This window comes from Ornithorhynchus anatinus, chromosome X5 (assembly GCF_004115215.2).
Source record: "Ornithorhynchus anatinus isolate Pmale09 chromosome X5, mOrnAna1.pri.v4, whole genome shotgun sequence".
Classification (NCBI taxonomy): domain Eukaryota; kingdom Metazoa; phylum Chordata; class Mammalia; order Monotremata; family Ornithorhynchidae; genus Ornithorhynchus; species Ornithorhynchus anatinus.
Window position 1 is genome coordinate 21,091,645 of NC_041753.1, and position 11,495 is coordinate 21,103,139.

Consider the following 11,495-nt stretch of genomic DNA (forward strand, 5'->3'; position numbering starts at 1 on the left):
TGACTTGCCCCCTTTATTCACCACCTCAGCCTCTAACCCCACAGCACAAATGTACTTATCGGTAGTTTATGTATTTATATTAATGTCTGCCTCCCCCTCTAGACTGTAAACTCTTTGTGGGCAGGGAATGTGTCTGTTTTATTGTGTTGTATTCTCCCAAGCACTTAGTACAGTGGCCTGCACCCAGTATAAGCTCAATAAATACAACTGATCGATTGATTGATGCTTTGAGGGAGCTGAGGGAAATATAATCCTGAAGAATGCCTCAGAGGGTGAGTTATATGGAAAGTAGGTGAGGGCTCTTGTCCATAATCAGGATAGTTAACCCATTAAGTCTTAATGGATCAACGTGAAAACTTGAAATACTGAAAGGGAGTCAACATGAAAGAAACCCAAACCTGCAATGCCACCTGGTTAATCTTCAGTGTTTGAATAATGCAACCTCTTATAGGACCTCAAAACCTATTGTTTTTCTGGTCAGTCTCGGGGAGAAGATTCTGGGAAGTGGAGTCTCTGGTGGCAACAAGGTGAACGATTCAGCCCCTTTTTTCTTCTCTCTGAAGTGCTAGTTGGCGTATGTAGGGGGCAAAAGAGATTGACTCACACAGAGTGATCTGCTTATTCATTAGAAATCATTTCAAGTCCACAAAATGTCCATGGCTAATTATTTTCCTTTGTGTTTAAGAGGAAATAATAATGAAGTGGCAAACAAAAGCTTCTGAATTCCAATCAAACACCAGGAGAACTAGAGGATAAAGATCTTCACCCTCTGCCATGAATGGCCATCTTCAAACTGTGTCACCTTTTCTTCGTGAGAAACACACAGAATGACTTAGTTATTCAGAAACAGAAAGTCTGAGAAGAACAAGGAAGCCCCAGTGAATCTTATACTCAGATTTGGGGTGATTATCATCTTTCCTTCAAAATGATGTACTCTGCTCCCACCCACTCACTCTACAGGAAGTAAAGGAATGAGGTGTTGCTCTTTTTTGATCTTTATTTGAATCACTGATGGCTTTCATTTACCCCTGAAAACTCTTCAGCCAATGAGAAGCTCACAGAAACTTCAAACTACAGAGTGCTGTAAAAGATGCCAACTACTTCATTACAATGTCCTGGCACAAATCCCCAAGGGCCAGCCATAAAGCAGACGTTTTTCAAATGCCCCAGTCAGCTGGTTGCTTGAGAAATGGGGCAGACTTTTAAACTCCAGAGTAGTTGCTAAGTACAGTAAGTCAACAGTTGGCTTCTTGCCTGACCCTTAATCTTTCCACCACCTCACTTTTGGAGAATCATCAATTGTTTTCTTGTAAAGGACAAGAGATCTTGTCTCTCCCTTTGGGGCTCTTTTTTTGAGGGGGGTGGTGTCACCTTCACACTGTGCCAACCTGAATTGTCACTGATTGCAAAGAAAGCCTGTTGTGGGGAGGAACTAGTGCCTGAGCAGAAACAACAAAGCTGTAAAATACAGAATATTCTTCCAAGAGATTCTCATTCCTACTCTGTTCAAGAGCCTCAGTGAACTGCAGTATTACTGGATATCAAAGCAACCAAGAAGACTGCAGTAACCCAATGTACTGAAACAGGCTTTATTGATTTGCTCTAATGCATTAGATGGTAATAGGAAACTTTAAGAAGGTCGCAACAAGATGCACCAAATGCCACCTACCTTTATATCATCAGAGAAAATTCCACTTTAGGTCTTCCATCCAGGAGAAGGGGAGAACAACTAAGAAGACATGAGCACTGACAGGGGAAACAGAGGTAATAAAAATAAACTACATTTATGTCTTGTTTTCATCCAAGGATCAAAAAATGACTGAGCCTGCATGGGGCAGGCATATTTTGGAAAGGAATTTCCCAGTGGAAAATAACATTTTCACCCAAAATCTGCCCAGCCCAAACCTAACAGTATGCCCACAGCTCTTAGGTGGGACTGCCCAGAGTAAGCAAGGCATGTTTTCTTTGAGCCACATATCACCCACCTAATTGACAGGCTGCTTTTCAGGATTTTCCTCTAGCTCTGTCACCACACCCCACATTGGGTAGCTCCAAGAAGAAATGGTCCTAGCAAACTGATAATGGCATTTATTGAGCACTTGTTCCCTCCAGACTGCAAGCTTGTCCCTTTAGAATGTAAGCTCATCGTAGGCAGGGAACTTGTCTACTAACTCTGCTATATTGTACTCTTCCAAGTGCTTAGTTCAGGGCTCTGAACACAGTAAGCACTCAATGCATATGATTGATTCAGCGAACTGTACTCAGCGCTTGGGAAAGTACAGTCTAATAGAGTTTTTTAGATGTTATCCCTGCCCACAAGGAGTTTACAGTTGATAATGTTATATATAGATGAAAAGAAGAATTTTAATAATAAGGTGAAGAATTACAGGGAGTGTGCTGGCGCCCACCTGCCTACTGTCGAATAGCATAGCATGAAATAAATGTCCACTAAGGAGAAGAGAGCTGTTCCCAGTGGAAAAAAGAAAACAAAACACTTCTCCCTTGGTGGGATGGAGGGTGACAGGTTTTCTGTTCCCAGGAGGAGCTTGCAACTGCAGAACAAATTTAAATAGAAAATCCTTATAGATCCTTAGTAGATAAAAGCAAATACAAGTGATTACAAATGAGTATCCCCAGGCAGTATCAGGAGCCACACCCATTAATGCAGTCTCTGGTGTGCGGTGGGGGGCGGGGAGAAGACTGTCTGAATGAGCTCAACCTAATGGCTTTCAGTCTTTCCATGTAGCACAGTGGGAACCACGAAATTCCAAATCCCTCTCTCATTGGAGTGTAAATGAGGCTGTAGATGTTAGGACCACTGAAAAACAGATGGATTCTGATTTCTTCATCATCAAATGAACATTGGTTTTGTCCCACGCAGGCATGGAAATGTGGAGGAGGAAGCAGAAGTCATATCCTCTCCCACTTGACTAAGCCCTCATTTCCCCTACTCCTTCTCCTTTCTGTGTCACCCTTGCACTGGTGTACCCTTTATTTACACCACCCACATCACTTATATACATCTCCATAATTTATTTTAATGTCTTTCTCTCCTTCTAGGATGTAAGCTCTTTGTGGGCAGGGGATATATCTACCACCCCTTTTGTATTGTATTCTTTCAAGTGTTTGGTACAGTGCTCTGCAAACAGTAAGCTCGCAATGAATACAATTGATTGATTGATTGATTGAAACTCAGATCTCCTGACTGCCAGTCCTATGCCTGTTCGACTGGATTAAACTACCTAATTATTTGATAATGGATGAGAGTTTCACTAAAAACCAGTGGTCACTGAGGAACCTGCATTATTCTGGGCAGGGGGAACATATTAATAATTGTGGTATTTGTTAAATGCTTACCATGTGCCAGATACTGTACTAAGTGCTGGGGTGGATACAAGCAAATTGGGTTGCACATAGTTCTTGTCACATGTGGGGCTCACAGTCTCAAGCCCCATTTTACAGATGAGGCAACTGAGGCATATAGAAGTGACTTGCCCAAGGCCACCCAGCAGACAAGTGGTGGAGGGTGGAGTCAGGATTAGAACCCATGAGTTTCTGACTCTCAGGCCCATGATCTATCCACCTCACCATGCTGCTTCCCCACAGTCTATGACCAAACTATTATAGACTCAGAAATTTGGAAGGGACTTTGAGAAATGAAGCCACAAACTCCAAGAGGTGGAGGAGATCATCATTCAGCCTATCTTGTGGCTTCCAGCTAGGTCTACACCCACACTACCCACGAGCACAGCTTCCTAAATCCTGGTGGGAGCAGCAGTACTGTTGACAGTTTTCATATGCGGTTTACCACCCAGAAGTAGTGTGCAGTCAGTTTATGGGTGAGTTTTGCAGAAGAAGGAAGTCCATATTTCCAGTCCACAGCATCCCAAACAAGAAGTAGGGACTCCAGTCCCCAATCCCCAAACTCTCCTATGCCTTTTATTGGAGACCCCATTTTTGATCAGGTTACTGGTGACAGTCTATATGCATATTGAGCTACTTCAATGCAGCATGACCTGAAGTAAGTTTCTAAGGGATGCCACTTTAAAATAAATTAGGGCATGCACAGAGCATCATGCATGCAGCATGAGCTAGAAGGGGAACTCTAACCCTACAGCTAGGGGGCAGCAGCATGCAGTCAGGTAAGAGAGGAGGGAGTAGGGAGGTAATATTAGCAGCAGAGATTTGGAAGCAAATCCCCTCCCATTATTCTCCAGGATTTTTGGAGATAGAACCTAATCCTGGGAACCAGAGGCCAAACGTATGGAGAGATCTTGTAATTTCCTTGTATGAAACCATGTTGGGATGAATAAAAGTAGCAAGGCTTCAAGAACATAAAAGAAATGGTAAACTCTAGTATTCTGGGGGGGATGGACTTGGAGTTGGTGGGGAAATGCACACTAAGGTTTCGGTACCAACCAGTGAACAAAGTAGGAGGAAATGGTAGCAGGTGTACCCAGATTCACAGTCGCCATTTCTTTCCTTGCCTTCTCCTGGAGTAATTGAAGAGGAATAGGGGCCTGGAGTGAAGTCTTCTGGGCATAACTCAAAATGAAGACTTGGGCATACTGGGTTCTGGTTCTGACTCCAGTACTGACTCACTAAGCAACCCCATCCTAGTCACATCATTTCAAGGTGTTTCAGTGTTGTTGTTTTTTTTTCCATCTGTAAAACTGGGACTATTAATCATGATCTCCCTGGGAGTTTTAAGAATTAATTACTTGGTGTAAAGCATTTTGATATTCTTGGAGTCAAATTAACTGTAATTAGCTTTAAAATGGCAGAACCTAATGTATAAACAGTTTGCCTTTATGAATTACATGACCCTGAAAATAGTTGTTCGTATGTGTTCTTTCCTTTGGGGGAGGGAGCTGTTTATAATGATACCTTATGGGTGCTCTGAACTGTCCTCCAGGGAGATCAGGGAGATCAAAGAGCACTTTCCAGACATTCATTTAACTCCACAATATCCCTGTAAAGTAACAAGCAGGCACCTGCCACTCCATTTCATAGAAGAGAAAACGGAGGCGAAACAATTTGCCCACATTAATGACAAACTCAGGAAGGCCAACTAGGTCATCAGTCTACAGTTCAGTGTTTTTGTTTCCTCAGTCCCTGTTGACTCTTGTTGGTTTATTTGAGGACAGTGTAGCCCAGAATTAATGTGCTAATGATACAGAGATAGAAGAACTATGGTAACCTGAAAATGAGCATTGAAAGGATTTTCTTTGTAGATCCTCCATTTTTCTATTTTAGAAAGTAAAGGTAATGTATCAATTGCCAGATTCTTTCAACATTAACAAGGATAATAATGTTGAGCTCATATGCAGAGATCCACAAAAGATCACAATTGCAGATGGTAATTAATTTTCCTAATCAACAGAAGACATCCAAGCTCTGAGAGGTTAAGTGATTTGCCCAAGGTCACATGGTTGGTAGGAGGCCAGCTGAGAGAAGAACCAATAAGTCCTGCTAGTTTCTTCTAAGCACAGTTCTGATGGCCTAATTACTAGATTACACTGTGCCATAAAAGTAGCCTTTTAAAGCTCTTAATTCATGTCAGTCAGTTGCTTTCTTGGGTTAATCAGCAATCAAAAACCAGCCCCAAATTATTCATGATGCTATGTGCTGGACCAGCTATGTATATTACTTTTATTATAACCTCTTCTTTTGACTCTATGAAGATCATCTCCCAGTCCCAGAGCCTAAGGCAGAACAGGAACGAGCTCCAATGTGAGACTGCCTTTCTGCCTCATTTCTCCCATGGAATGAACAATGACACATTTAATCATTCTCTATTATGGGATCTTGTCAGGCTTTCCTTTCGGAAAGTGCCAGTTGACCTTGGATTCCATCTCCTATGGACAATCTAAACTGACAAAGATGTGAAATCTCCTGAGTCTAAGCCCAACATGCTAAGCTACATATTGATGGATAAATTAACCTATAAACTAAGGTGCATTATTGTCCTTACTTTGTGAGGAGACCATACCTAAGGTCGTTGTGGGCAGGGAATGGGTCTGTTTATTGTTATACTGTACTCTCCCAAGGACTTAGTACTGTGCTATGCTTACAGTAAGCGCTGAATAAATATGTTTGACTGGATGACTGGGCCCACTCAGGTGCCTGTCATCATGTGACTGACCTTAAGAAGAGAGCCTATATGCTTCAGTAGCTCTCTCATCCTTTTCAGCTCTTTCTTAAGTGGAGATCTCTTACTTGCTTTTAAAATCTACCCCCTCCCCCTACTCCTCAGACTCCATCCATTCTCACCTTCTGAATGTCCTTACACCTGTTTTTCTTCCCTCCGTGATTGCTATCTTCAGCTGCTTATTCTTCAGTGGTTCCTCTCCTCTGCTTTTAAAAACATCCACATGTCCCCGCCATAAAAAAATCTTCTCTGGACCCCGCTGCACCATTCAGCCTGCTCCCTGCTCCCATTCCTGTCCAAATGCCTGGAATGAGTTGCATAACCAGCCACCTCCATCTCCCTCCTTGACCCTCTCCAATATGATTTCATCTCCTCCACTCCACTGAGAACCTCAAAGGTCACCAATGACTTCCTTCTTGTTAAGTCTAATGGAATCAACTCTTTTTTAATCCTTCTCGACTTCTCTGCTGCCTTAAGACACTGTGGACCACTTCTTTCTGGAAACACTCTCTGGTTCTCTTCCTATCTCTACCTTCCTGAATCTCCAACTCTGCCTCTACCTTCCCTCCCCAAAAAGTGGGTATCTCTCGAGGCACTGCTCGGAGTCCCCTTCTCTTTTTAATTTACATTCACTTCCTTAGGGAGTTTATCTGCTCCCAAAACAGCTTCATCTACTACCTCTATGTGGGTGACTCCCAAATTTATCTCACTGGTCCCGATCTCTCTCCTTCTCTGCAGTCTCTCCTCTCCTTCTATCTCTAGGACAACTCCACATGGATGTCCCATCGACACTTCCAGTTCAATATGTGCCAAACCAAAATCCTCATTTCCCTCTCAAATCCTCTCCTCCAACTAACTTTTCTATCACAGTGGAGAATACCACCACCCTCCCTGCATCTCAAGATCATAATCTTGGCATTATGTTTGACTCTTACATCTCTTTCAATTCAATTATTCAGTTTGTCTCCAAATCCTGACAAGTCTTCCTCCAAAACATTTTCAGAATCTTTTTTCTTTATAGTATTTGTTAAGTGTTTGCTATGTGTCAAGCATTGTTCTACACACTGGTGTAGAAACAAGTTAAACAGGTTGGACACAGCTCCTGTCTCACGTGGGTCTCACAGCCTAAGTAAGAGGGAGAACAGGTACTGAATCCTCATCTATAGTTGAAGAAACCTAGGCACAGAGAAGTTAAGTGACTTTCCCAAGGTCACACAGAAGACAATTGGCAGAGCTGGGATTAGAACCCAGGTCCTCTTTCAGGCCTGTGCTCCTTCTAGTAGGCCATGCTGCTTCTCCTTCCAAATGGTTGCCATGCCTGTTCCAGTCACTGGTAATACCCCAGCTTGACTACAGCATCAGCCTCCTTGCTGATCTCCCTGCCTCCATTATCTCCTCTTTTTATTCTGTTGCCCAGTTCATTTTTCTAAAACATCCTTCTTTATGGGTCTCCCCACTCCTCAAATACCTCCAGTGGTTGCCAATTCCTCTCCACACTCAAGCAGAAACTGCTGACCATTGGTTTTAAGGCACTCAATCAGCTCTCTCTCTCCTACTCATCCATTCTCTCCTTCCGCTACACCCCACCCCAGACTCCTCATTCTTCTAAAGCTAACCTTCATTCTTGTCCCTCCTGCTTCTGAACCCTGGCTCATGGACTTCTTCCTACCTGAAACTTCCTCCCCCTTCAAATCTAATAGACACCATCCTCTCCCTGGTGCTGAAAGTTCTTCTGAAATTACATCTCCTTAAGGAATTCTTCCCTGACTGATCTCTAATCTCCCCACTTCATATCTTCCCAACTTTCACTTTAGCTCTATTGGGCTATCTAAGTCCTTAAACATTAATAACCCCAAGTACACATATGTAGTCTTATATATTCTTATCATTTCCTCTTATCAGTAATTGATTTACGTCTCTCTCTCTCTTGCTAGATTGTAAGTTCCTCGAGGGTAGGAATCATTATGGCAGTTCTATTGTACTCTCCCAAGCACTTAGTACACAGTGCTCTGGACATAGTAGCTGCTCAATAAATAGTCTTGTCTTGTCTTATGACATCAAATCATCTCCAACCCATAGCGACACCATGGATACATCTCTCCCAGAACTCTCCACCCCCACCTGCAATCATTCTGGTAGTGTACCCACCGAGTTTTCGTGGTAAAAATATGGAAGTGGTTTACCATTTCCTCCTTCTGATCAGTAAACTTGAGTCTCTGCCCTCGATTCTCTCAAGCCTCTGTTGTCCAGCACAGGTGAGTCTGAAGCAGATCACTTTCCACTCACTAGCCACTGGCCAAGCTAGGAATGGAATGGATATGCCTCTGCTTTACTCTCCCTCTCATAGTCGAGACTGGTAGAGTACTGGAAACTCTTCAGGTGTGACCCTGAGGGGGGCAATAAATAGTATGGATGAATTCATTGAAGAGATGAGTGTTTTTCCTCATGTCCCATTTCTGGGGCTTAATTGATAATGGGTTATGTGGTCTGACTTTATAGATGTGATTCCTAGAACATTTGAAGTAAGGCTTATCCATAAGAAAAACCATACAACAGTAGTATCCTTTGGTCCCTAGTTATTGGTATTATCATGATTTACAAGTCATCATAGAGTTGCACAAAAAAGAGCATCATATACTCTCACAGAAAAAGAATAATGTCTGTTTCATCCTCATTTGGGATCAAATGGGATTGACAAGTATGTAATGGAGCTGAGACAGAAATAGTGAAAAGAATGAGTTTGGGAATTCTGAGAGTGATGTGCTTCAAAAGTGTGCCTGACAAAAAAAAACTACAAGAACAGTGATTGAGGGACGCTTGACTTGTGCTTACAAAAGATAGTAGGAGCTTGCAGGAGCCATGAAGCCACAAGCACTCAAGGTCAGCAACTGTCTGGGCAACACAAACAAAACCAAGTATATACCCAACCATGTTTGAGTTTGTGCTTCCAGGTTCAAGCTGTGCCAAAGTTTGCCAAAGGAGCGGGAGAGCAGTCAGTGACAAAACTCTGAGTGCCCTGGAGGAATATTTTGATGGAAAGGCACCTGATGCCATCTGTACTCCTTCCCTTCCATGCAATTTTTAAGTGCAGTCTGAAGTACAGCACCTCAAACAACACAATAGCCTTCCTGATTGAATTTACATCCTTCACGTGTGCTACTCAGGTAACAGAATTCAGTGACAGCATTTAACTCTGCATTGCTAATATTAATCCCTGGTTGTGTGTACAGTTTGCCAGGTGTGGGCTGGGATAGAACCTCAGTCTTCTTCAGACTTATTATCAATCCATAGTACTCTGCAGATTTGGAGAAGCGGCTCATAATAATCCGCATGCCGTTGTTCAAGCATGTGCTTCCAAAGTGCAGTTATCAGCATATAGGAGCTCCTGTATGAGTGACTCAAGGATTCTTGATGATGCTCTCAGCCTTTTGAGTTGAAAGAGTTTCCCAGAGGATCAGAATTGTATTCTGTCAGCAGTTTCCAAATTTTTTGCTGAATACTTAAGCATGGATGCATAGAATCGATCACTTGATAGTATTTATTGAGTACTTACCATGTGTAGAACAGTGTACTAAGTTCTTATTATTAATTATTATGGTATTTGTTAAGTGCTTACTGTGTGTCAGTCACTGTACTAAGCACTGGGGTGGATACAAGCTAATTGGTTAGGACAAAATCCCTGTCCCATTTGGGGCTCACAGTTTCAATCCCCATTTTACAGATGAAGGAACTAAGGCCCAGGAAGTGAAGTGATTTGCCAAAGGTCACACAGCAGACAAGTGCCAGAGCTGAGATTAGAACCATGACCTTCTGACTCCCGGGCCTGGACTGCATCCACTACACCACACTGCTTTTCCCCCCTTGTAGACTATAAACCTGGTGTGGGCAGGGATTATCTTTATTGCTGGATTGTGCGAGAAGTAGCGTGGCTCGGTGGAAAGAGCATGGGCTTGGGAGTCAGAGGTCATGGGTTCTAATCCTGGCTCCGCCACCTATCAGCTGTGTGACTTTGGGCAAGTCACTTAACTTCTCTGTGCCTCAGTTACCTCATCCGTAAAATGGGGATCAAGACTGTGAGCCCCATGTGGGACAACCTGATTACCTTGTATTAACCCCAGTGCTTAGAACAGTGCTTTGCACATAGTAAGCGCTTAACAAATACCACAATTATTATTATTACTTTCCAAGTGCTTAGTACAGTGCTCTGTACACAGTAAGTGTTCAATAAATATGACTGACTGAATGAAAGAATGCTTGGGAGACTAAAATATGATACAGCTGGTAGTCACATTCCTTGCCCAATCAATAATAATAATAATAATAATAATGGCATTTTTTAAGCACTTACTATGTGCCAAGCACTGTTCTAAGTGCTGGGGTAAATACAATGTAATTAGGTTGTCCCATATGGGTCTCATACTCTCAATCCCCATTTTACAGATGAGGTTCCTGAGGCACAGAGAAGTTAAATGACGTGTCCAAGGTCACACAACAAAGGGGCGGAGGAGGGATTAGAACCCACAACCCCTGACTCCCAAGCCCATGCTCTTGCCACTAAGACATCAATCAATAGTATTTATTGAGTGCTTACTGTGAGCAGGCAACTGTACTAAGTGCTTGGGAGAGTACCAATAACAATATAACAGATACATTCCATGCCCACAAGGAGCCTACAGTCTACAGGGGGAGATAGATATTAATATAAATAAATAAAATACGGATATGTACAAAAAGTGCTGTGTGGCTGGGGGATGGGGTGGTGACTAAAGGGAGCAAATAGGGTGATGCAGAAGGGAGTGGGAAAAGAGGAAATGAGGGCTTAATCAGGGAAGACCTCTTAGAGGAGATGTGCCTTCAATAAGGCTTTGAGGGTGGGGAGAGTAATTGTCTGTTAGATATGAAAAGAGAGGTAGTTCCAGGCCAGAGGCTGGAAGTGGGTGAGAGGCCAGCGGTGAGATAGATGAGATAGAGGTTCAGTGAGTAGGTTGGCATTAGAGAAGCAAACTGTGCTGGCTAGGTTGTAGTAGGAGAGTAGGGAGGTGAGGTAGGAGGGGACAAGGTGATTTAGTGCTTTAAAGCCAACGTTAAGGAGTTTCTATTTGATGTGGAGGTGGATGAGCAACCACTGGAGGTTCTTGAGGAGTGAGGAAACAGGGACTAAATGTTTTTGTAGAAAAATGTTCCAGGCAGCAGAGTGAAATATAGATTGGAAAGGAGAAAGACAGGAGGCAGGGAGGTCAGTAAGGAGGCTGATACAGTAATCAAGGCAGAATAGGATAATTGCTTGGATTAACATCGTAGCCGTTTGGATGCAAAGGAAAGGATGGACTTTAGTAGCCCATAA

General features: G+C 42.9%; 1 non-coding gene across 1 annotated transcript; it reads right to left on the bottom strand.

Moving 5' to 3' along the window:
• Positions 1 to 8,410: 8,410 nt before the first annotated feature.
• Positions 8,411 to 8,548, bottom strand: LOC114808557. The gene has a single exon (XR_003756404.1). It is a non-coding gene; the product is annotated as a small nucleolar RNA SNORA7 (small nucleolar RNA).
• Between the last annotated feature and the right edge of the window lie 2,947 nt (positions 8,549 to 11,495).